Here is a 25,042-nt window from a genome sequence, read left to right as displayed (position 1 = left end):
GGGGTAGTCCTAGTGCTACCAACAAGAAATTTCTCAAGCACACAGTCATTTAAATAACTCAGGCCATGATTACATAAATTATTTTAGTCCAGGTTAGTAAAAAGAATAAAGACAAAATGATCTTATCTTTAAATTTTTTCTTTCACCAAAAAAACTGCTGACAGAAAAGATACTTTGTAACTAGTCAAGTGTCCAGGCAAGGAAACTGTAATGGCAAAAGAACACAGTTACACAAACCAGAATATTCAGTAAAGACTTGTTGACAGTACACACTATTGATGATTATACTTTAGAAGATAATGTTATGAGTAAAAAGTGTGACATAAATTTGAATCTTAAAATTCTGGAAATTATAATCCATTAAGCTACAGTACATTACTAAAAATCATAGAGAATGGTCTTGATCAAGAGTCAGCAATTTTTTTTTTCCTGTAACAGGTCAGACTGTAATTAGTTTAGGCTTTACAGGCAATATGGTCTCTGTTGCAGTGAATTAACTCTGCCACTGTAGTGCAAAAGTAGCCAAAAAGAACATATAATAAGTGTGGCTGTGTTCCAATAAACCTTTATTTACAAACACAGATGGCAAAAGCAACTACTCATCAACAAAATCTGCAATGAGAAGGTACGTCAAAGAGACATGGGAGCCAGCTGAAAGCGCTACACATAGCCAAATCTAGAACAATTTGAACAATGAAACAATTAAAGCAATATTTATTATAACCCAAAATATAACATAAATACCCACAGTCACTAACTATTAATAAGCAATTGATAAACAAATGGGAGAAAAGACAAATCTCTCATGCAGAATACAAATAATTGATGTAGATACTCCACCCTCACGGAGGTGAAGCATAACTCTCCACTCTTTAAGTGTGGGCTTCACATAGTAGTGACTTCCTTCCAAAAACTATGGTATGGATACCAAGGAAGGGTAAGTAACTTTACGCTGGAGAAACCTGACAAACACTACCCCAGCCAGGTGATAAAGGCCAACATGAACAGTGATAAGTCATACTGTTAGTGACTTATAACCAAATCCATAACCTCAGTTTAAATCACAAGAAAAATAGCAGACCAATCTCATACAGACACCTGATAAAATACCTGACCAATATTCCTTAAAACTGTCAACATCATCAAAAACAAGAAAAGTCTGAGAAACTGTCAGTCAAGAGGAGCCTAAAGAGACATGATGACTAAATCTGGATGAGACCCTGAACAGAAAATGAATACATGTAAAAACTAGGTAAATATCTATAAAGTATGGGTTTTGGTTAATTTTTTCAGATCAAAAAGTATTTTATATTTTATATTTTTATTTAATAGAAAAATAAAAATTACAAAATACATATACAAAATGATGTTTTGAAATATGTCTACATGGTGGAATGGATCAACTGAGCTATTAGCATAGGTATTACCTCACATACCTATCTTTTTTCATGATGAGAACACTTAAAATCTACTCAATACATTGTTATTACCTACAGTTAACCATGTTGTACAATAGATCCTTTGTATATACATCTCCTATCTAACTGAAATTTTGTATTCTTTGACCAACTCCCTATCACCTGGCAACCACCATTCTACCCTCTAATTCTCTGAGTTCAATTTTTTAGATTCCACATGTATACTATGCAGTTTTTATTCTTTCTTTGCCTCTTTATTTCACTTAATATAATGTCCTCCATGTTATTCCATGTTGTCACAAATGACAGGATTTCCTCCTTTTTTAAGGCTGAATAGTATTCCATCGTATATATATACACCACATTTTCTTTATCAATTCATTTGCTTGTGGACACTTAGATTGATTCCATATATGGCTATTATGAATAATGCTGCAATGAACGTCTGAGTGCAGATATGTCTTCAATACACTGAATTCATTTCCCTTGAATATTCATTAAAGAGACTGCTGCATCAAACGGTGGTTCTATCTTTAGTTTTTTTGAGGAATGTGCATTCTATTTTTCATAATAATTGTACACATACCCACCAACAGCATGCAAGGGTTCCCTTGACTCCACATGCTTACCAACAGGTTATCTTTGGTCTTTTTGATAATAGCAATTCTAATGAGTGTGAGGTGATACCTCACTGTGGTGCTAATTTGCATTTCTCTGATGGTTAAGCATCTTTTTGCATGCCTGTTGGCCATTTTTATAGCTTCTTTTGAGATACATCTATTCAGGTCCTTTGCCCATTTATTAATCAGGTTCTCTTCTTGCTATTGAGTTGAGTTCCTTACACATTTTGGATATGAACCCTTTACCAGATGGATGGTTTGCAAATATTTTCTCCCATTCTATAGGTTCTTTCAACATTCTATGGATTTTTTTTAGCTGTGCAGAAACTTTTTAGTTTGATGTAATCCTATGTGTCTATTTTTCCTCTTGTTGCCTATGCTTTTGGGGTCATGGCAATTTTTTCCTAGATTTTCTTCTAGTAATGGTAAAGTTTCAGATTCTAGATTTAAGTCTTTTATCCATTTTGAGTTGATTTTTGCATACATTGTGAGACAAGGGTTCAATTTCGTTGTAGTGCAGGTGGAAATTCAGTTTTCTCAACACTATTTTATTCGATATAAGTATAGTTACCCTGCTGTTTTTCATTTGTTTGTTTCCATTTGAATGGAATATCTTTTTCCATCTCTTCACTTTCAGCCTGTGTTCCCTTAAAGGTGAAGGAAATCTCTTGTACACAGCACACAGCTAGCCCTGCTTTTTTTAATCCATTCAGCCCATCGATGTCTTTTTTTTTTTTTTTTTTTTGAGGCGGAGTCTCACTCTGTCGCCCAGACTGGAGTGCAGTGGCCAGATCTCAGCTCACTGCAAGCTCCGCCTCCCGGGTTTACGCCATTCTCCTGCCTCAGCCTTCCGAGTAGCTGGGACTACAGGCGCCCGCCACCTCGCCCGGCTAGTTTTTGTATTTTTAGTAGAGACGGGGTTTCACCGTGTTAGCCAGGATGGTCTCGATCTCCTGACCTCGTGATCCGCCCGTCTTGGCCTCCCAAAGTGCTGGGATTACAGGCTTGAGCCACCGCGCCCGGCCATCGATGTCTTTTAATAGGAGAATTCAATCTACTTACATTCAAGGTAATTATTAATATGTAAGGGCTTGTTACTGTTATTTTGTTGTTGTCTTCTGTTTTTTGTTTCTGTTTTTGTTTTTTGTTTTTTGTTTTTTTTCGTTTTTGTAGAACCTCTTTTCTTTCTCTCTTGCTGTCTTCCTTTGCAGTTAAGTGATTTTTCTCTAGAAGTATGCTTTAACATCTTACTTTTGATCTTCGGTGTATCGATTATAGGTTTTTGCTTTGTGGTTACACTGAGGTTTACATAAAACCTTATAGTTATAAGAAACTATGTTAACCCAAAATTTGATTGCATTTTAAAAAACTAAGCACTTTCGGCCGGGCGCGGTGGCTCAAGCCTGTAATCCCAGCACTTTGGGAGGCCGAGACGGGCGGATCACGAGGTCAGGAGATCGAGACCATCCTGGCTAACACGGTGAAACCCCGTCTCTACTAAAAATACAAAAAACTAGCCGGGCAAGGTGGCGGGCGCCTGTAGTCCCAGCTACTCGGGAGGCTGAGGCAGGAGAATGGCGTAAACCCGGAAGGCGGAGCTTGCAGTGAGCTGAGATCCGGCCACTGCACTCCAGCCTGGGCGATAGAGCGAGACTCCGTCTCAAAAAAAAAAAAAAAAAAAAAAACTAAGCACTTTCATTCGTCCTCCAATATTTTATGTGTTTGATGTCACTATTTACATATTGTTATAGTGTGTATTCCTTAAGAAATATTTGTAGCTATTAATCTTTTTAATGCTTTTGTCTTTTAACTTTCATACTAAAGATACAAGTGATTTACATATTACCTTTATAGTATTAGAGAATTCTAAATTTGACTGTATACTTACTTTCACTAGTGAGTTTTATAGCTTCGTAAGTTTTTGTATCACTAATTAGTGTGCTTTCCTTTCAACTTCAAGAACTACCTTTAGTATGCCATATAAGACAGGTCTGGTGGTGATGAATTCCCTCAGCTTTTATTTGTCTGAGAAAGTCTTTATCTTGCCTTCATTTCTGAAGGACAGCTTTGCTGAATACAGTAGTCTTGGTTGGCAGGGTTTCTTTTTTTTCCTTTAGTACTTTTAATATATCATCCCACTATCTCCTGCCTATAAAGTTTCTGCTCGGAAGTCCACTGATAGCCTTATTGGAATTTCCTTACATGTGATCTGCTTATTTTTCCTTGTTGCTTTCAGGATCTTTTCTTTGTCTTTGATTTTTCACAGTTTTATTATAATATGTCTTGGTATAATCTTGTGTGAACTGAATTTGATTCAATACCTTGGACCTTCTTGTACCTAGATCTCTGGATTTTTATGTGTTTTCCCAGATTTGAAAAGTTTTCTGCTACTATTTCTTTAAGTAAGCTTTTTACCCCGCTTGTCTTTCTCTTCTCCTTGAAATCCTACAACTCAGACATTTGTTCTTTTACATTGTCCCATAAATTCAGTAAGTTTTCTTCCCTCCTTTTTTTTTCTATTTTTCATCCTTTGACTATATATTTTCAAATAATCTGTCTTCAAGTTCACAGATTTATTCTTCTGCTTTATCAGTTCTGCTATTGATGCTTTCTATTGCAGTTTTCACTTCATTCTTTGTATCTTTCAGCTCCAGAATTTCTGTTTCACTTTTAAAAACAATTTCAATCTCTCTGTTAAATTTCTCATTTTGATAGTTTACTGTTTTCCTGATTTCATACAATTTTTTTCCATATTTTCCTTAATCTTTCTGGGCTTCCTTAAAACAATCATCTTGAATTGTTTTTCAGGCAGTTCATAATCTCTAGTTCATAATAGCTACTGGGAGATTATTGTGCTGTTTTGGTAGTGTTATATCTCCTTGGTTTGTCATGTTTCCTCTTATCTTACATTGAAGTTTGCACATGGAAAGAAGTTGGAATTCACTCTAGTTTTTGCTGACTGGCTTTGTATGGGAGAGCCCTTCCTTTTCAGTCCATCCAGAGATTCTGAGTAAGTTGTCTGGCATTCTGGGTAAGTTGTCCACAGGTGGGCTTACTGCTGGAGTCTTTGGACAGGTGGCCTTGTAACTGAGTCAGCAGGTAGGTGGGCCTGGAACCTGGTTCCATGGGGTTAAGCCTAGGGCCTAAACACACCATGGTGGACCTGTTGATTGGTTCCTCAGGAGTAGACCTGGAGCCTATGTCACAGAGGGTAGGCCTAGAACCTATTTTTCCAGGGGCTTCCCTGAAGCCTGTATCCACATGAACTGATCTGGCACTGGGGTAGTCTCTGAGCCTAAGTCTGCAGGGGTCAGCCAGGTGCTGGGATGGTCCTGGGAACTGAGTCCACAAGGGCTGGCTTGGAACTAGAGTGGGGTGGGATACAAGGGTGAACCTAGGTTCTGGATCTATAAGGTGGTCCTAGAGTCTTGATCCATGGGGACCAGTCTAGAACCAGAGTCTGTTGCAGCAGGCCTGGACCCTGGATCTGTTGGACCTTGTGGCCACAAGGACTTCCCTGGAGGATGGCACCACAGGGACAAGTGTGGCACTGAGCAGACCCCCAGAGTCTATGTCTACAGCAGCTTGCCTTGTATCTGATGCCAGAGGCTATGACCTGGTGCTAGAGTAAGATTAAAGCCTGAAAAGGGCCTGCAACCATCCTGGCTTTGGCAGTCATGGGCCATTATGGCTCCAGGCTCCAAAATCTAGGGCAGAACTGAAGCCTTGGGTCCCAGAAGCTGGCCTGGCATTGAGTGGGCCTAGAACCTATCCATCTTGGTGATTTGGTCCATAGGTACCAGCTTGATGACTAGGGCTTCAGGGGCTGGCCTCATGCAGGGGTGAACCTACAGCCTAAGTCTGTAGAGGTTGGCCTGGTGCTATGTCATGCCTGAAACCTAGGGCCATTGAGGCCAGTTCAGTGCTGGTACCAGTCTGAGGCCTGGGGCTGCTGGGGTAGGCCTGGTATTGGGGCAGCCCCAAGTACTAGTATGCAAGGCAGGCCTGGATCCAAGGGCTGCAGGATTCTGTCTTGTGCCAGGGTGGGCCTGGAAGCTCCATTTACAGGTACTAGACTGGAGTCTGGGGCTTCCAGAGTTGGTCTGGGCTAGGTGGGCCTGGAGCCTGTTTCTGCAGAAGCCAGCCTGGAGGCTGTGTTCACAGGTATTGGCCTGATGACCAGGGCTGCAGGGGCCAGTCTGGTGCTAGGGCAGGCCTGAAGCCTGGGATTGTTGATACTAGCCCACTGCTGGGGGTAGCCTGGAGGCTAGCACTGTAGGGATCAACCTGGTATAGGGTAGCACATAGAACAAGTCCTCCAGGTAGACCTGGAGTGTAGAGCTTCAGGATCTGGTCTGGCACCAAGATGAGCCTAGACATTCAGTCCACACATACCACCCTGGAGTCTGGGGCTGTGAGGGTTTGTGTGGCACTAGGTTGTACTGGGGCAGGGCTAGTGTTGGGCTAATGCTATCGAAAAATAGCATTCGATGCTCATTTCCCTCTCCCTCCCCCAAGGAGAGAGTATCTATCTCCACATTGTGCTGCCTGGAGTTGAGGGAGGAGTGATGCAGGTGATGTAAAACTGTCTTTCCCACCCTCTTCAATGTGTCTTTTCTTATTTCTCTGCTATACTTAGGTACTTAAATCTCTCACCTGGCTTCCATTGCTGATGTAAAGGAATTTTCATGCATGAATAGTTGTTCAAAGTGATGTTTTTGCAGAGGACAATCACTGGAAAGTCATATTCTGCCATCTTGCTGACATCAATCCGGACTTTAGTTAATTAAAACATATATATAAATAAGAGATGGCAGACCAGATTTTGCCTGGAGGCCATAGTTTTCTGAATTCAGTCTGAGTTAATTGCCTTATTTACTACAGGTCATGATGGTCTCCTAGTCATAACACAAAACAGAAATAGATGACAAAATGAGAGCAGGGCCTTTAGAGTCTAGCTCCTTATTTCATATCTGAGAAAGCAGGAGCAGTGAGGTTAAGTTTCTTACCCAGGTCCAACCAGTCTGTAAGCGATGGACCTAAAACTGAGATTCAGGGTCCAACTTCCTGGCTAATGCTTTTTATGCTACCCGATGCTGCTGCCCTCTCCCCATGCCCTGTATGCATAATTCCAAGTCACTCAAGAAAAAGAGAAGCACTTTGGCAATTCAAATGACTTAATGCAGTCCAAAAAGAAAACCCTAGTGTGACTTCTTGCTTTCTTCCCAGATAAGATTTTTTCCCTAAGTTCTTGCAACTGAAAGTTAGAACCCATGGAGCACCAGAGCCCAGAAGGACTGACTCTTCACTGCTTTCCATCTCCTGATCTTGTTTACATGTGTTTATCTGCAAAAGTTTTAATGGAATAAGAGAAAACGAGTGCTTTAACTTCCCAATAAAATCTGTGCCCCAGCATGAGTCATTGTTTTCTTTTTTTACACTAGCAAGGGTAAAGCCTTCTGGTTTTAATAACTAATACTGCTGAGTTCAATAAAAAGCACTTAATTTAATTTAATCCAAACCTTGATCAATGCCAGCTTCCCCTGGAATTTTATCTTTGTTTTAATTTGAGTCTTTATGTTCAGAAAAATGAGAGGCCAAAAGGAAAGAAACAGAAGTCAATTAGCTTGTAGGCTTATTTCTGGACAAAGGACATGAAAATACAAGATTGACAGGTAAACTCCAAGGCTCTAATGTTTCTGCCCCACTGGACAATCTTTTCCTGGCAGAATTAATGTTTTCTTTAATCCTGAATAAAGAAACTGAACAATTCACAGCCCCATTTGGAAAATGTTTTTAAGCAAAATATTCCAAAGCCAATTAGCATCAGATTTCTAAGCTAGAAATATATTGCCTTTAATGTGTCAATAATCGAGAGATATGCTACTGTAAAATTAGATACAGAAACCCTCAAGTCCATCTGTTTCAATTCTAAAGCAGCCAGACTCAGTGCTTAAGGGACTGAAATGTATATAGGGACTAAAATGGAAATAAAATGAAGCACCCTTGAAGATAGTTTTGATAAGCTTTTCTTAAATGATCCTTTTATTGTCACAACAGAGTTCAGTCCTATTTCTAAAAACATCCATCATTGTAGAAGAATTGCAATTTACTATTAACTGAAACCACTTTCATAACTTCAACCTGAAAGTTCTTGCTGCTCTGTCAAGTTTGAACCAAAAACTTTGCAATGGTTGACGGGAATTATGAAAACCTACATTTTTGGTTCAATTATGTAGTTTTTCAGTGCAGAAGCTTCTAGAAATGCCCTGAAGGCTATTAAAAGAGAACTGAGGCCAGACACAGTGGCTCACCTATAATCCCAGCACTCTGGAAAGCAGAGGTGGGAGGATCGCTGGAAGCCAGGGGTTCAAGACCAGCCTGGGCAACATAATAAGGCCCAGTGTCTACAAAAAAAAAAATTGCCAGGCATGCTGGTACATGCCCTGTAGGCCTAGCTACTCAGGAGGCTGAGGAGGGTGAATTGTATGAGCCTAAACTCCTAGTTTGAGGATGCAATGAGCTATGATTGCACCACTGCACTCCTGCCTGGATGACAGACTGAGATCCAGTCTCAAAAAACAAAAACAAACAAAAAAAGCAGGACCGAACATCAGGGATAGCATTCAGTCTCCCTCCAGAGCTGGGTTACTACTGGCAGCCACATTTCCTTGCCACCATCTGGAAGTACTGATTCAACAGTGGACCAGAGGGAAAAGGCAGCCAGTTTCTTGTAGAATTCCAAACTTCAGTTCCTGTAGCACCTGGTTTCCATAGGGGTTTCATGTCCAAGTCTGATTAAACCACAATTCATAGACTATAGAATGTTAGCCCTGGGAGGAGACAAAGAGCATCTAAGCCAGTGATTCACATAGTTATGGATTTCAGGACCAGTAATATTTCAAAAAGAAAAATAACAGGGCACCAAAATAGAGTTGCTCATTTTTTTCATAGTTATTTGCTTTTGCAAAACAAAGACATTTAAAATAGCAACTACCATTAATTATCAACATCATTTCATAACTTTAATAACAAAAATATAGGAAGGACATAAACTTGGAACTTAACAATTAAATAAATTTAGCTTCATAAAAACTCATCACTTGGTTCTTATTTTGTCCCAAGTTGCTAGAAACTTCATTATAAACTGAAATTCATTTATAGACCATTGTTTGGGAACAATTAGCTAGTTTAATTCTTAATAGCAGACCCTTAGAACCTGCTCTGTTATGACCACAGCTGTTCTCAAATAAATTAGTAATCTAAAACTCAGTGAGATTCCTTAACGAATAAGATGATTTACGTGCTTAAAGAGGACAACAAATGAAACTTGCAGCAACTATTGTTTTGGAAAGCCAAAAGACCGGAAGTAAACTAAATGTGTTTATTTTTTATTTTTTTATCTTTGAAAATCCTTTAACACAAAACATTATAACAGGTAAATAAAACATACTTGGGGAAAAAGTGACCATGAAATCAGCCTGTTTGGGAATCTTCACCTTCACCTAGAAGCAATAATAGTGTTAATTATATACTTTCCTGAGCTTGGGAAAAAGCAGGCTCATGAATCGCAGCCTTGTGAAAGAGGGATTTACTTGACTCCTATTGATTCCAGAGATCAGAATTACCATAAATGGGCAGAAATTTTAAGAGAGCAGTACATAGATAAAGATAAGAACTTGTTTTTAGAAGCATAATTTCCTAAGTCAATTCAAAGATGACTGGGAAACTTCACGGTATGGGAGGCCAACCTATTCTAGAAGTGCTTAAGCAAAACCTGGTTAACAATTTGGCAGCTTTACTGAAAAGGGAAATCAAGGTAGTAGATTAGCTTAGATAACCTCTAAGAAGCCATCTAACTCCAAGAATCTAGGATTCCTTTCCCATCCCTGCACTTACCTGCCAAGAGTCAAAAAAACATTCGTCAAATACTTGAGGATAGACACAAAACTCTCATGAGGATGGATATGAATTGCACAATTTCAGAACACTGACAACTCAGTAATCATCAGTCTTTTTTTTTAACTTTTAAGTTCAGGGATACATGTGCAGGTTTGTTACATATGTAAACTTGTGTCATGAGGGTTTGCTGTACAGATTATTTCATCACCCAGGTATTAAGCCTAGTACCCATTAGTTATATTTCCTGATCCTCTCCCTCTTCCCACCCTCCACTCCTCTGTAGGCCCCAATGTGTGTGTGTTGTGTTCCTCTCGATGTGTCCATGTGTTCTCATCATTTAGTTCCCATTTGTAAATGAGAATATGTGGTATTTGGTTTTCTGTCCCTGTGTTAGGTTTTTTTTTCTTTTGTAATTTAGGATTTAGTTTTGTAAAACCATGTAGACAAATATTAAATGTTATGCTTGCATTTTGAACATTATAAATATGAAACACAAAACATCCAATGTTAAATACTGATCTCCTATGCCTGACCTGGATTTAGATATTGAGTATTTCACATTTTACAGAAAGGAACTTTCAAAGTTTGATCAATAATTACAGTATGTACTATTATTCACCATAATCATCTTGAAATGTAAAAGGCTGAAATTAAAAGTAGTTTTTCTTTTCTTAAGTATGCTAAAACGTATCAGTTTGGATTAACTTTCAGATTTTCAGGCCATGAAAGATATATAGGCCAGGCACGTTGGCTCATGCCTGTAATCCCAGCACTTTGGGAGGCTGAGGCAGGCAGATCACGAGGGCAGGAGATCGAGACCAACCTGGCCAACATGGTGAAACCCCGTCTCTACTAAAAATACAAAAATTAGCCAGGTGTGGTGGCGTGTGCCAGTAGTTCCAGCTACTCGGGAGGCTGAGGCAGGAGAATTGCTTGAACCTGGGAGGCAGAGGTTGCAGTGAGCTGAGATCGTGCCACTGCACTCCAGCCTGGTGACACAGCAAGACTCCATCTCAAAATAAATAAATAAATAAAGATATATAAATAGAGTACCCAATAATATGTTTTAACACATTTATGACAAGTTTGTTTACAGTTGTGACAGGAATATCCTTGACTTTCAGATATTTTTAAAAAATGCTCTAAGCAAACATAAAGGGTGTTTTGGGTCAAGTTACTTCTTAGTACAAATACTACATTGTATCAATCAATTTTAAAAAGAAATTCTTAAAGGCATTTAAAAAAGCTTGCATTTTATAGTTGTCAAACAATATATTTATATTATAGAAGATACAACAAAATTTACATAAATAAAAAATCTCACACTATATTCTAAGTCCTAAAATAAAAAAGAAGAAATCTGCAAATTAAGGAATTATCAATGTTGTTCAGAAAACATACCTTACTTTTACTTTGAAATTCACTTTAACTGCTTGACATAAAAAATAACATAGCTAAATTATTTTATAATATTTATAGAATATTACTTCTCTGAGTAGACATGTTTCACACAACAGTTTCCAATTAATGCTGATAATTCATTTGATAATTTTAATCACAATTTATGATAGACTGATTAATGGATTAAAAATTTATTCAGTAATTTAGATGTCATAAGAACAATTGCAAGTAATAATCTTGTACAATCCTGCCCATTAGTAATACTAAGCCAAGAATCTGGCAGCTATCAAATTCTGTTGAATTATGTTTCCATCTGTATGATTGGTCAACAACAAAAAATAGATACACAATATCATGCTTTTTCATTTTCCTTTTTCTTTTTTTTAAACAAGCAGCTCAATGATTTGGAGGGTTGGTTAATACAATACAGAAAATATAGGGAGAAAGTATAAAATGGCACCTAACACCAATGCCAGTACTTATCTCATTATGGTTATAGCTAAGGATATTATTAATATTTGTGTTATTTGCTTTTCTTTAGAACATGAATCAAAGCTATTAACTTGAACTTGAGGTATATACACAATACACATACAACCTTATGCAAAATACTTTCCTAAGTAACATTATATTTTAAAATATTGGAAACTGAATATCTGTGCTGATTTGTATTTTGACTTAATGGAACAAGAAGAGAACAACACTCAACTAGGGAGAGTTATGCTGACAATAAAGCTCTAAAATTCAAAATGTCTTCCTCTCCCTTTGTACTTACCACAGGCTACACAATGTCCTGAGAGGATTCATTATGAGAAAAATATCATTCACAGCTTTAATAACTTACTTTGGGAAAAACTAATGAGAAAGCAGATTGGAAGGTGAGACTTCATCTTTGTTTTCAAGTAAGTGGTCTTAATTTTTCTTCTCATGGAAAAGGCTTAAATCAGTTGATTATAAATACGTCTAAATCTTTAATTGCTGTGGCTTTCAGGTAAAGTTTAGCACTTCATTTATACAAAGTCTATGAGAAGAAGTCAGTAGAGATCATCTAATCTTAAATTGTGACATCAACCATTCAAGTCCTTGGCACAATCCCTCACGAGTTAGAGAACAGCATGCCTGGATATGACACTGGTGATCTTTAAAAGATAATAGCTTCACAAACTGGGAGATTTCTGCTACAGTTACGCATTCTTTCACATCTCATTTATTAGCAAAAATCAGCAATCCAGCTTTTCTTAGGTCCTCATGTGCTAACATTTTATAGAGTTTCTAGTTACAGAAATCCTCTCTCTCTCTACTGTTCACAAATATAGTATAGTAAGTGTTTCAGGAAGAACGAAGAGATTCTTGGCCACCAATATCCCATATTAGGAAATATATATTATTATTATTATTATTATTATTATTGTTATTTGAGACACAGTCTTGCTTTGTCACCCGACTGGAGTGCAGTGTTGCGATCTTGGCTAACTGCAACCTCCGCCTCCCAGGTTCAAGCAATCCTCCTGTCTCAGCCTCCCGAGAAGCTGGTATTACAGGTGTACGCCACCACGGCCAGCTAATTTTTGTATTTTTAGTAGAGACAGGGCTTCATCATGTTGGCTGGGCTGGTGTCGAAGTCCTAACCTCAGGTGATCCACCCACCTCAGCCTCCCAAAGTGCTGGGATTACAGGCGTGAGCCACCAGCCAGAAGCATGTATTATTAATCACTACCTCTTCTACATTACTTCCTGTTGTGGGAGATGTATGTACAACTTCATTCATAGAAAATTGTTAAAGGATGGTAGTTTTCCCTGCACTATCCAGCCCAATAATGATACTTTTGTGCTCCTAGTGATTGAACAGTCTCCATATCCTGGTGAAGAGATTTCCCATTCTCGGGCAGTGGACCCTGTCTCCAGACACCCAGACCGCCTGGCCTCCCTGGCTTGGGCTAAGGGGGCAGCAGAGAGAGACACACTGGAGCCTCTGCCTCTGAAGCTGCTCCCTCCCTGGTTGCTGGCCCACTTCCAGGGAACCAGAGGGAGGTGAAACCCGGGTCACCCTGCCACATGCGAGGCCCTGCTGCCGCCATGCACTCACCTGGCTCATAGACATTGCCACCAAGTTGTCTGCGGCGAGCCTCAGAAGCCATTGTCCTCCCCCTTCATGTGTTAGTTTGCTAAGGATAATGGCCTCCAGCTCCATCCATGTCCCTGCAAAGGACATGATCTCATTCTTTTTATGGCTGCATAGTATTCCATGGTGCATATTTACCACATTTTCTTTATCTAGTCTATCATTCATGGCCACTTAGGTTGATTCCATATCTTTGCTATCGTATACAGTGTTGCAATGAACATGTGCATGCATGTGTCTTCATAATAGAATGATTTGTATCCCTTTGGGTATATACTCAGTAATGGGATTGCTGGGTTGAATGGTATTTCTGTGTTTAGGTATCTGAGAAATCGTCACACTGTTTTTCACAATGGTTGAACTAATTTACACTACCACAATGTATAAGTGTTCCTTTTTCTCCACAACCTCACCAGCATATGTTATTTTTTGACTTTTTAATAATGGTCATTCTAACTAGTGTGAGATGGTATCTCATTGTGGTTTTGATCTGCGTTTCTCTGACGATTGGTGATGTTGAGCTTTTTTTTCATGACTTTCAGTCACATGTATGTCTTCTTTTAAAAAGTTTCTGTTCACGTCCTTTGCCAAATTTTTCTTTTTTTTAATGGAGTCTTGCTCTGTTGCCCAGGCTAGAGTGCAGTGGCACAATCTGGGCTCATTGCAAGCTCTGCCTTCCGGGTTCGCGCCATTCTCCTGCCTCAGCCTCCTGAGCAGCTGGGACTACAGGCACCCGCCACCATGGCCGGCTAATTTTTTGTATTTTTAGTAGAGACAGGGTTTCACTGTGTTAGCCAGGATGGTCTCGATCAGCTGACCTGGTGATCTGCCTGCCTCGGCCTCCCAAAGTGCTGGGATTACAGGCGTGAGCCACTGTGCCCAGCCCCTTTGTCCACTTTTTTATGGGCTTGCTTTTTATTCTTGTAAATTTGCTTAAATTCCTTGTAGATGCTGGATAGTTGACCTTTGTTGGATGCATAGTTTGCAAAAATGTTCTACCATTCTGTAGGCTATTTACTCTGTTAATAGTTCCTTTTGCTGTGCAGAAGCTCTTTAGTTTAATCAGATCCCATTTGTCAATTTTTGCTTTAGTGGAAATTGCTTTTGGCGTCTTCATCATGAAATCTTTGCCTGTGCCTATGTCCCAAATGGTATTGTCTAGGTTGCCTTCCAGGGATTTTAAAGTTTTGGTTGTTATATTTAAGCCTTTAATCCATCTTAATTTTTATATATGGTATAAGGAAAAGTTCTAGTTTTAATTTCTGCATATTGCTAGCCAGTTATCCCAGCACTATTTATTGACTAGGGAATCCTTTCCCCATTGCTTATTTTTATCAGGTTTGTCGAGGATCAGACAGTTGTAGGTGTGTGGTCTTATTTCCGGGTTCTGTATTCAGTTCCACTGGTCTATGTGTCCGTTTTTGTACCAGTACCATGATGTTTTGGTTACTATAGTCCTGTAGTATAGTTTGAAGTCAGGCAGTCTGATGCCTCCAGCCTTGTTCTTTTTGCTTAGGATTGCCTTGGGTATTCAGGCTCTTTGTTGGCTCCATATGAATTTTAAAATAGTTTTTTTCTAGTTCTGTGAACAACGTCAGTGATAGTTTAATAGGCATAGCACTGAATCTATAAATTGCTTTGGGCAGTATGGACATTTTAACAATATTGATTCTTCCTATCCATGAGCATGGAATGTTTTTCCATTTGTTTGTGTCATCTCTGATTTCTTTGAGCAGTGGTTTGTAGTTTTCCTTATAGAGATCTTTTACTTCCTTAGTTAGCTTTATTCTTAGGTATTTTATTTTTTTGTGTGGCAATTGTGAATGTAAGTTCATTCCTGACTTGGTTCTCAGTTTGACTGTTATTGATGTAGGAATAATAGTGATTTTTGCACATTTATTTTGTATCCTGGAACTTTGCTGAAGTTGTTTATCTTCTTAAGAAGCTTTTGGGCTGAGACTGGAAGTTTCTAGACACAGAATCATGTCATCTGCAAACTAGGATAGTTTGACTTCCTGTCTTCCTATTGGCATGCCCTTTATTTCTTTCTCTTGCCTGATTATCCTGGCCAGAACTTCCAACACTACAATGAATAGGAGTGGTGAGAGAGGCTATCCTGTCTCGCACCAGTTTTCAAGGGGAATGCTTCTAGATTTTGCCCATTCAGCATGATGTTGGCTATAGGTTTGTCACATATAGCTCTTATTATTTTGAGGTATGTTCCTTTGATACCTAGTTTATTGAGAGTTTTTAACATGAATGGATGTTGAATTGTATGGAAATCCTTTTTTGCATCTATTGACAGAATCACGTGGTTTTTGTTGTTAGTTCTGTTTATGTGGTGAATCATGTTTATTGATTTGTGTATGTTGCACCAATCTTGCATCCCAGAGATGAAGCCTACTATCAAGTGGTGGATAAGCTTTTTGATACGCTGCTGTATTTGGTTTGCCAGTATTTTGTTCAGGATTTCTGCATCGATGTTCATAAAGGATATTGGCCTGAAGTTTTCTTTTTTTGTTGTATCTCTGCCAGGTTTTGGTATTAGGATGATGTTGGCCTTATAGAAAGAGTTAGGGAGGAGTCCCTCCTCCTCAATTTTTGAAATAGTTTCAGTAGAATTAGTACCAGCACTTCTTTGTATGTCTGGTAGAAATCAGCTGTGAATCTCTAGTACTGAGCTTTTTTTGGTTGGTAGCCTATTTATTACTGCCTCAATTTCAAAACCCGTTACTTCACTTGGCTATCATTAGGAGTTGGGACTCTTTACTCCTAAGAATAATGCTCTTTCTTCAAAAGAATACTACTTTTCCTTATGTTGATATTTTAAAGCGACTTTGATATATGCTTTCAATACACACTTTTGAACACCTATTTCATGCCAGGCACCGTGCTTAGGCACTGTCCTGAAATAAAGGTACCCTGACACGATATGGAAGGAAGCTTCTTGAAGTCTCTTTAACCTTAAAAACTTTTACTACCCTAGAAGAGGAGGGTTTAGTAATAATAAAGAGGAAAAGTAAAAGGAATATATATCTACTTAAGAGTTTCTCTGTCTATGAATAGCTCCTTACCACTTAACAGTTCATGAAACCCCATCAATAGGAATCTGTTCCCTTGATTCTTGAAGGTTTTGTTAGAAGACTTCTGTTACAAAGCAAATATCCCCTGGGAAGAGAAATAACTTAAAACTCTAGCAGCTTAATCACTTCCCCACTTTGGATTTCAGCTTACCCACCTGTAAAATAAGGGGTTTTGACCACATGATCTCTGCGGTCTTCTCTAGTATGAAAATCTAGACTTACTAGGCCTAAAGGCCAGGGAATGGGAGTAGTTTATGGCTGGGTTTTCAAGGCTGCCTAGAAACAGCAGTTGGAATTATAAGCAGCCTCAAGTATTCTCTCCCAACCCTGAAGTTATAGGGAAAGATTTAAACATGCTTCCAAGCCTCATGGGCAAATCACTCCCTTAGAGCTGTTGGACAACCTTTGGCTAATAAAGATTAAACAAATAAATATAAAAAATGGTTCTATCCAGCATCCTGAGAGGCCAATTTGCTGTTAATGGTGGTGTTTAGGCCCTAAAAGGGTATTAACTTACAGAGTAGTAAAGTTTCCAAACACAGCCCAGAGCTTTAAAAGATGTACAGGTGCCAAAATTAAGGGCCAAATTACCAATCTGTTTTAAATGATGGTCTGGGAATGCTCAATATGACAAGGAAAATGTATGACAAATAATATCTTCAATACAAAGAAAAAGTTGCTTGAATTTATTAAAGGAAATAGACTACCTCTTGGGACTCCTTTTTTGCCCACTCCTCAAAGAGGTAATTTTTCAAAATTGACTTGAAGACACAGCTAATGCAAAATGACCCTTTAAGCATAAAGTAAGCTCATTTTTAACTGAAACAGTTTTCATGTCAGCATTTGCCTAAACCTTTGGGAATTTAGAAATTCAAAGAAATGCACATTCCATTAGTATCAAAACTAGGTGCTTCCATGATGTACTAAATGCTGCATTACTCATCATATGCAAAAGCTTTAAGTCAGAGTAAAGCCGGCTGCGTTTCTACTCATCGACAAGTTTAAAGAATTCATTGGCAGCCCTGCTGGATGACAACAGAATGACTTCCTGTCAAGTAACCTCCATCCTCCAAGGTGACAGGAAATGGGCTTAAACACTGGTAATATCACTAATCAGTGTAAGGAAGCACATGTTCCCAGCCTGCAATTGTGAAGTTTGGTTGCAATGTGTTAGCTGCTTGCTGGGCCATGTGATTCAGCATAAAGACAGATGAAAGGAAAGGTCAGATTTACTAAGTGTTGAAGAGGTGTCATCAAGTGTTGCATATTACTTCAAGATGTCCTCTGCATCAGAGGCATCTCACTATATAGGAGTTAATTTCTCCTGCAGAATTCTTCAGTTTCCCTACGACCTTTATGGAAGCCCCCAAATTTATTTCAACACATGAGGAATTGGACTTTCTCTTCTTTCTGATTGACACTAAATAGTCCAAGATAATGGTTTTACCTTTATATGATTCTACCTTGGTCTTTAAGATAAGTGCATACGTGTATATACCTTCAGGCTTTGCCAAATACACTCATGTAAAGTCAAAGTAGCCAGATTTTCCTCAAAAGTTCATTCTAGTGCTTCCACTTTCTTGAGGTGGTTTTCCGCCTCTCAAATACAATGGCAGGTGTATTCCTTTTCAAAGAAGGACTATTCAGTTTTTTGTTGTGTTTTGTTTTGAGATGGAGTCTCACTTACTCTGTCCCCCAGGCTGGAGTGTAGTGGTGCAATCTTGGCTCACTGCAACCTCCACCTCCCAGATTCAAGCAATTCTCCCATCTCAGCTTCCAGAGTAGCTGCGATTACAAGCATGCACCACCACGTCTGGCTAATTTTTGTATTTTTAGTAGCGATGGCATTTCACCATGTTGGCCAGGCTGGTCTCAAACTCCCGACCTCAAGTGATCTGCCCACCTCAGCCTCCCAAAGTGCTGGGATTACAGGTGTGAGCCACCGCACCCAGCCTATTCATTTTTATACTAAAGAGGATGTGAGGAAACATAACTTTCCCTTTATTTACAGAATAGGAAGGAACCTTCAGGGTCCTCTCCCAGAGCCCATTCCTATCAGATTCATTTCTTCAGTCATAAATTTTTCATAATTATTTTTTGAGCATTTACTCTATATCAGGAATTATACTAGTGGTTACAATACCAAGTAGAACCAGATGTAGTCTCTGATCTCCTGGAGATATTTAATTAAATAATCAAATACGTAATTATTGAAATAAATATATAATTCATAAACTACTTATAATTATTAAATAACTATTCAGCGAATGTATAGCTGTTAACTGGAGATGAGTAAACAGACATAGAAAGGTGAAGTGACTTTCTAAGGTCCCATGATAAGTCTGTTATGGAATACTGGTCTCCTGGCTCCCAGCCCAGTTCTCTTTTACTCTGTATCCTAGTGCATTTCAGTGTGCTTTCCCTGGACTGAAAGATGATCTGACATTCCCTTTCCAAGGCAGTCTCATAGCATCTTCTCCAGAGCAGGGCTTTCCAAGTTTTTTACCTCCTTTTGCAAGTTTAAAATGCTTTGCTCTTTGCTGAGATTTACCTGAGGGAAGGGCATATGCAAGTGTATGTGTTGAGGGAGGTGGTGAATGTCATAATGGAGGTCTCCTAAGCTTTTGTGAAGAACACACAAGACTATGCTAGTAAAAGAAATACAGCAGTGTCTGCCTAGCCTTTCATGATCCCTGCCCACAGTGAAAAAGAGATATGTATCTGGGGACAGGTGAAGGGAGACATTCTAAGTGATTTTCTAAAATCACCATCAGCTTTGTCATAAATACTACCTGAAAATGGTGAGCTGGCCAACTAACAGAGCCAGGGAACACACAGGCCATGGACATGTCCTGGAAAACTATGGCAGAGGATGATATTTATTGGCTGTGAGAGTAGAGCCAGGGCTTTCTGAAACATTATCTCAAAAGTCAAAGTAGCAGGACCAGATAGTCCATTTATTCCTTTCCAGGTCTTAGAAGACACAAGAGTAAAGAACTTCAAATTATCTGATCCTTCCATTAAAAGCTTCACAGTTCACATACCTGTCTCCATAGGAGAGAAGCAAGCTGTTTTCAACACTCAACCTACAAACTAGGTCCCTAATCAATATTTACTTAATGCATAAATGGTGTGGACAGTGGCATCAATCTGCACTGATGAACATTAATAATAAGAGTTTATTGAGCACTTAGTATGCGAGAGATACTATGTTAAAGGTGTGAATGCATTATTAATCCTTATAACACTGTAAAACAGCTAAAATTATTACTCTTATTTCATAGATGAGAATAAAAGAGATTAGCAAGGTTAAATAATTCATGCAAGGTTACTCATCTAATAAAAGACCAGAGCCAGGATTTAAATATAAATCTGATTCACTTCAAAGCTCATGTTCCTGGTCACCATATTTATTGTCTGCTTGATGGTTTAGGCAAGACAAGATATAGAGCATCTCGCTAAGGGTCCTACTCTAAATTAATTAAGACACTTACAATAGCAAATAAGAAAAAAACACATAAATGTAATACGTAAAAAGAGAAGACAAAGTAAGGTGTTTTAAGGATTAATTAATTTAGTAGCTTACTGGTATAATGCAAGTGCTTTCCAATTTCTTCTCTGATGTCCTTAGAACACTGGCTTTTGTCTTCAGGCTTGTGCCTTAATAATAGCAAGATGGCAACAGCAGTTGCAGGCATTACCTCCTCACACAGTTATATATGAAGGAAGGACACCAAGTTAATGACTATCTATACCAAAAAAAAACCCAACACCTTCATGAGAACCAAAAATCGGGGGGGTGGGGGATCGGTGGGCACTCATTGTACCTGGTTTTAACTTAATATCACTGAAAGAGGCACTGAGGAGATAGAAAGTACAGCCTGAATCTCTGACACCACCCCTCCTCTGCCCCCCAGCAGTGGCAGCTTGGTGCAGAGAGCTTCTCTGGGCACTAGGGGAGGAAGAACAGAGAAATTCTGAGAAATTTAACTCAGTGCCATCCTGACAAAGCAGAAAAGAAAACTGGACCAAACTCAGCTGATGCCCACCCACGGAGGGAGCATTCAAACTAGACCTAGCCAGAAGGGAATCACCAATCCCAGTTGTCTGAACCTGTGTGCCTGCAAACCTTGCCAGGGAGTGCTACAGCACTCTGTCTCTCCAAGTAAACTCAAAGGGCAGTCTAGACCATAAGGACTACAACTCTTAGGCAAATCCTTGTGTTAAACTAGGCCCAGACACAGTAGACTGAGGGGGCATGTGACATACTGAGACACAAGCTAGAGAAGACAAGGAAGTGCTTGCACAACTCTTCCCCTAACCCCAGGCTGCACAGCTCAAGGCTCCATAAGAGATCCCTTCCTTCCACTTGAGGAGAAAAAGAAGAGCAGAGAAGACTTTGTCTTGCATCTTGGATACCTGCTCAGCCATAGCAGGATAGGTACTGATGAGAGTGATGAGGCCCCACATTTCGGGCCCTAGCTTCCAGTTGACATTTCTAGACACACCCTGGGCCAGTAGGGATTCCACTGCCTTGAAGAAAAACACCCAGTCCTGGCAGCATTCATTACCTGCTAACTGAAGAGCCTTTGGGCCCTGAATAGCTAGCAGCAATAGCCAGGTACTATAATCAAGGCCCTTGGGTGAGCCTCTGAGACTTGCTGGCTTCAAGTGAGATGCACCACATTACCAGCTGTACTGGCTACAAGGTAAAACTCCCTCTGCTTGAGAAAAACAGAGGGAAAAGTAAAGGGGGCTTTGTCTTGCACCTTAGGTACCAGCACAACCACAGTGGGATAGAGCACTAAGTGGGTTCTTGAGGTCCCTGATTCCAAGACTTGACTCTCGGCCATTTCTGGACCTGCCCTAGGCTAGAGGAGAAACTGCTGCCCTGAAGGGTGAGTCCTGAACCAGGCAGCATCCACCACAAATTGACTTAAGAGCCCCTGGGCCTTAAGGGAACATCACCGAAAGTCTGGCAGTATTCCTTGTGGACTGGGGTGGCGGTGGCTATGGGGTGAGGCTCCTCTGTCTTTGGAAATGGGAGAAAAGAGTGGGAAGAACTGCATCTTGCAGTCTGAGTGCCATGTCAGCCACAGTACAATAGAACACTAGGTAGACTTCTAAGGTTTTTGACTCTAGTCCCTAACTCCAGGATGGCACTTCTGGACCTAGCTGGGACTGGGGAACCTCACCACCCTGAAAAGAATACAGGCCTGGCTAGCATTGCCACTTGCTGATTGTAGAACTCCAGGGCCTTGCATGAACATAGGCAGTAGCCAGGGAGTGGATACAACAGGTTTTGGGGAAGACTCATTGCTGTGCTGGCTTCAGGACTGACCCAGCAGAGTCATAGTATTGGTAGCAACAGAGGTGCTTGTGTCACTCCAGCTCCAGCTTTATGTGGCTCAGAACAGAGAGAGAGACTCTGAGAGAAAGTAAGGGAAAAGAACAAGAGTCTCTGCCTGATAATCCAGCGAATTCTTCAAGATCTAGTCTAAGACCATGAAGGCAGTTCCTCTATGAGTCTACAAGAACCACAGTGTTACTGGGTTTAGGGTGTCCCCGAAAGCAGATACAGCTTAGATCACAACACCCAAGCCCTTTCAAATATCTGGAAAGCCTTCCCAAGAAGGATAGCTACAAATAAGTCCAGAGAGTAAAGAACACAATAAATAACTAACTCTTCAATGTGCACACACCAAAGAACATCTATAAGCGTCAACACCATCCAGAAAGACATGACCTCACCAAATAAACTAAATAAGGTGCCACTGATCAATTCTGGAGAAACAGAGATATGTGACCTTTCAGAAAGAGAATTCAAAATAGCTGTATGAGGAAACTCAAACTCAAAACAACCCAGAGAAGGAATTCAGAATTCTACCTGATACATTTAACAAAGAGATTGAAATAATTAAAAACAATTAAGAAGAAATTCTGGAGCTGAAAAATGCAATTGGTATACTGAAGAATGTATCAGAGTCCTTTAAGAGCAGAACTGATCAAGCAGAAGAAATAGCTTGAAGACAGGCTATTTAAAAATACACAGAGGAGACAAAAGAAAAAGGAATAAAAAACAATGAAGCATACCTACAAGATTTAGATAGGTTATAAAATAGTATTTGCAACCCTCGGGAAATCCTCAAACCAAAAAACATGCAATGGATACACACATAATGAGATAAAATACAGCCTCAAAAGGGCAAAGCTAAGAGTTATTGGCCTTAAAGAGGAAGTAGAGAAAGTGATGGGCGTAGGAAGTTTACTCAAAGGGATAATAACAGAGAACTTCCTAAGCCTAGAGAAAGATATCAATATCCAAGTACAAAAAGGTTATAGAACACCAAGCAGATTTAACCCAAAGAAGACTGCCTCAAGGCATTTAATAATCAAACTCCCAAAGGTCAAGGATAAAGAAGGGACCCTAAAAGCAGCAAGAAAAAAGAAACAAATAATACACGACATGTCTAATAGCAGGCTTTTCAGTGGAAACCTTACAGGCCAGAAGAGAATGTCTTGACATATTTAAAGTGCTGAAGAAAATAAACATTTACCCTAGAATATTATATCTAGTAAAGTATCCCTGAAACACAAAGGAGAAATAAAGGCTTTCCCAGACAAACAAAAGCTGAGGGATTTCACCAACACCAGGCCTATCCTACAAGAAATGTTAAAGGAAGTTCTTCAATCAGAAAGAAAAGGACATTCATGACCAATCACAGAAAGGTACAAAACTCACTGATAATAGTAAGTACACAGAAAAACACAGAATATTATAACATGGTAACTGTGGTGTGTAAACTACTCTTATCTTAAGTAGAAAAACTAAACAATAAACCAATAAAAAATAATAATTACAACAACTTTTCAAGACATAGTCAGTACAATAAGACATAAATAGAACAACAAAAAGTTAAGAAGCAGGGAGATGAAGTTAAGGTATAGAGTTTTTATTGGTTTTCCTTTTGCTCCTTTGTTTATTTATGCAAATAGTGTTAAGGTAGGAATGTTAATTAGGTTAACCATTGTGCAAAGCAGTGTGACAATTCCTCAAAGAGCTAAAAGCAGAACTATCATTCAACCCAGCAATCCCATTTTTGGGTATATACCCAGAGGAATATGAATTATTCTACCATAAAGACACATGCATGCAAATGTTCACTGCAGCATTATTCACAATAGCAAGGACATGGAATCAACCTAAATGCCCATCAATGACACATTGAATAAAGAAAATGTGGTAAATATACACCATGGAATACTATACAGCCATAAAAAAGAACAAGATCATGTCTTTTGCAGGAACATGGATAGAGCTGGAGGCTACAATCCCTACCAAACTAACACAGGAACAGAAAGGTGAATACCACATGTTCTCACTTATAAATGGGAGCTAAATTATAAGAATTTCTGAACACAAAGAAGGAAACAACAGACACTGGGTATACCTGAGCAGAGAGGGTAAGAAGAGGGAGAAGAGAGAGGAGCAGAAAAGATAACCATTGGGTACTGGGCTTAATACCTGGGTGATGAAATAATACATATAAAACCCCTGTGATATGTGTTTACCTATATAACAAACTTTCACATGTACTCCAAAACTTAAAATAAAAGTTAAAAAAAAGTTATCAGGTTAAAATAGTAGGTTATAAAATAGTATTTGCAAGCCTCAGGTTACCCTCAAACCAAAAAACATACAATGGATACATAAATTAAAAAAAGCAAGAAACTAAATCATATGAGTGGAGAAAATTGCCTTCACTAGAGGAACACAGGAAGGAAAAAAAAGAAGGAAGAGAACACCACAAAACAACCAGAAAACAAATAACAAAATGGCAGGAGTAAGTTATTATTTATCAACAATAACATTTAATGTAAATGAACTAATCTCTCCAATCAAAAAGCATACACTGGCTGAATGGATGAGAAAATAAAACCCATTGATCTGCTGCCTACAAGAAACACAACTCACCTATGAAGACACAAATTGACTGAAAATAAAGGGATGGAAAAAGATATTCCATGCCAGTGGAAACCAGTAAAAAGCAGGAGTCACTATACTTAATATCAGATGAAATAGATGTCAGGACAAAAACTACAAGAGACAAATAAGATACTATATAATGATTATGGGGTCAATTCAGCAAGAGAATATAAAAATTTTAAACATATATGCACCCAACACTGGAGCACCTAGATATATAAGTACAAAAAGGTTATTATTAGAGGTAAAGAGAAAGATAGTCCTCAATAATAGCTGGAAACTTTGACACCACACTTTCAGCATTGGACAGATATTCCAGACAGAAAATCCATAAAGAAACATCAGAACTAATCTGCACTACAGATCAAAGGGATCTAAGATATTTACAGAACATTTTATTCAACAGCTGCAGAATATGCATTATTCTCCTCAGCACATGGATCATTCACAAGAATGAATCATAGGTTGGGTCACAAAACAAGTCTTAAAACATTCAAAAATTTGAAATA

General features: G+C 39.1%; 1 protein-coding gene and 1 pseudogene across 2 annotated transcripts in view; both read right to left on the bottom strand.

Moving 5' to 3' along the window:
- HPSE2 (heparanase 2 (inactive)) overlaps positions 1–25,042 on the bottom strand; it is a 776,827-nt gene that overhangs the window by 548,296 nt on the left and 203,489 nt on the right. The gene's annotated exons all lie outside the window — the stretch shown is intronic.
- Positions 12,386–13,162, bottom strand: LOC117068737 (annotated as a pseudogene).

This window comes from Trachypithecus francoisi, unplaced genomic scaffold (genome assembly GCF_009764315.1).
Source record: "Trachypithecus francoisi isolate TF-2019V2 unplaced genomic scaffold, Tfra_2.0 Contig01579, whole genome shotgun sequence".
Lineage (NCBI taxonomy): Eukaryota > Metazoa > Chordata > Mammalia > Primates > Cercopithecidae > Trachypithecus > Trachypithecus francoisi.
The sequence above is the reverse complement of the archived record's forward strand: the minus strand, read 5'-3'. Positions and strand labels throughout refer to the sequence as shown.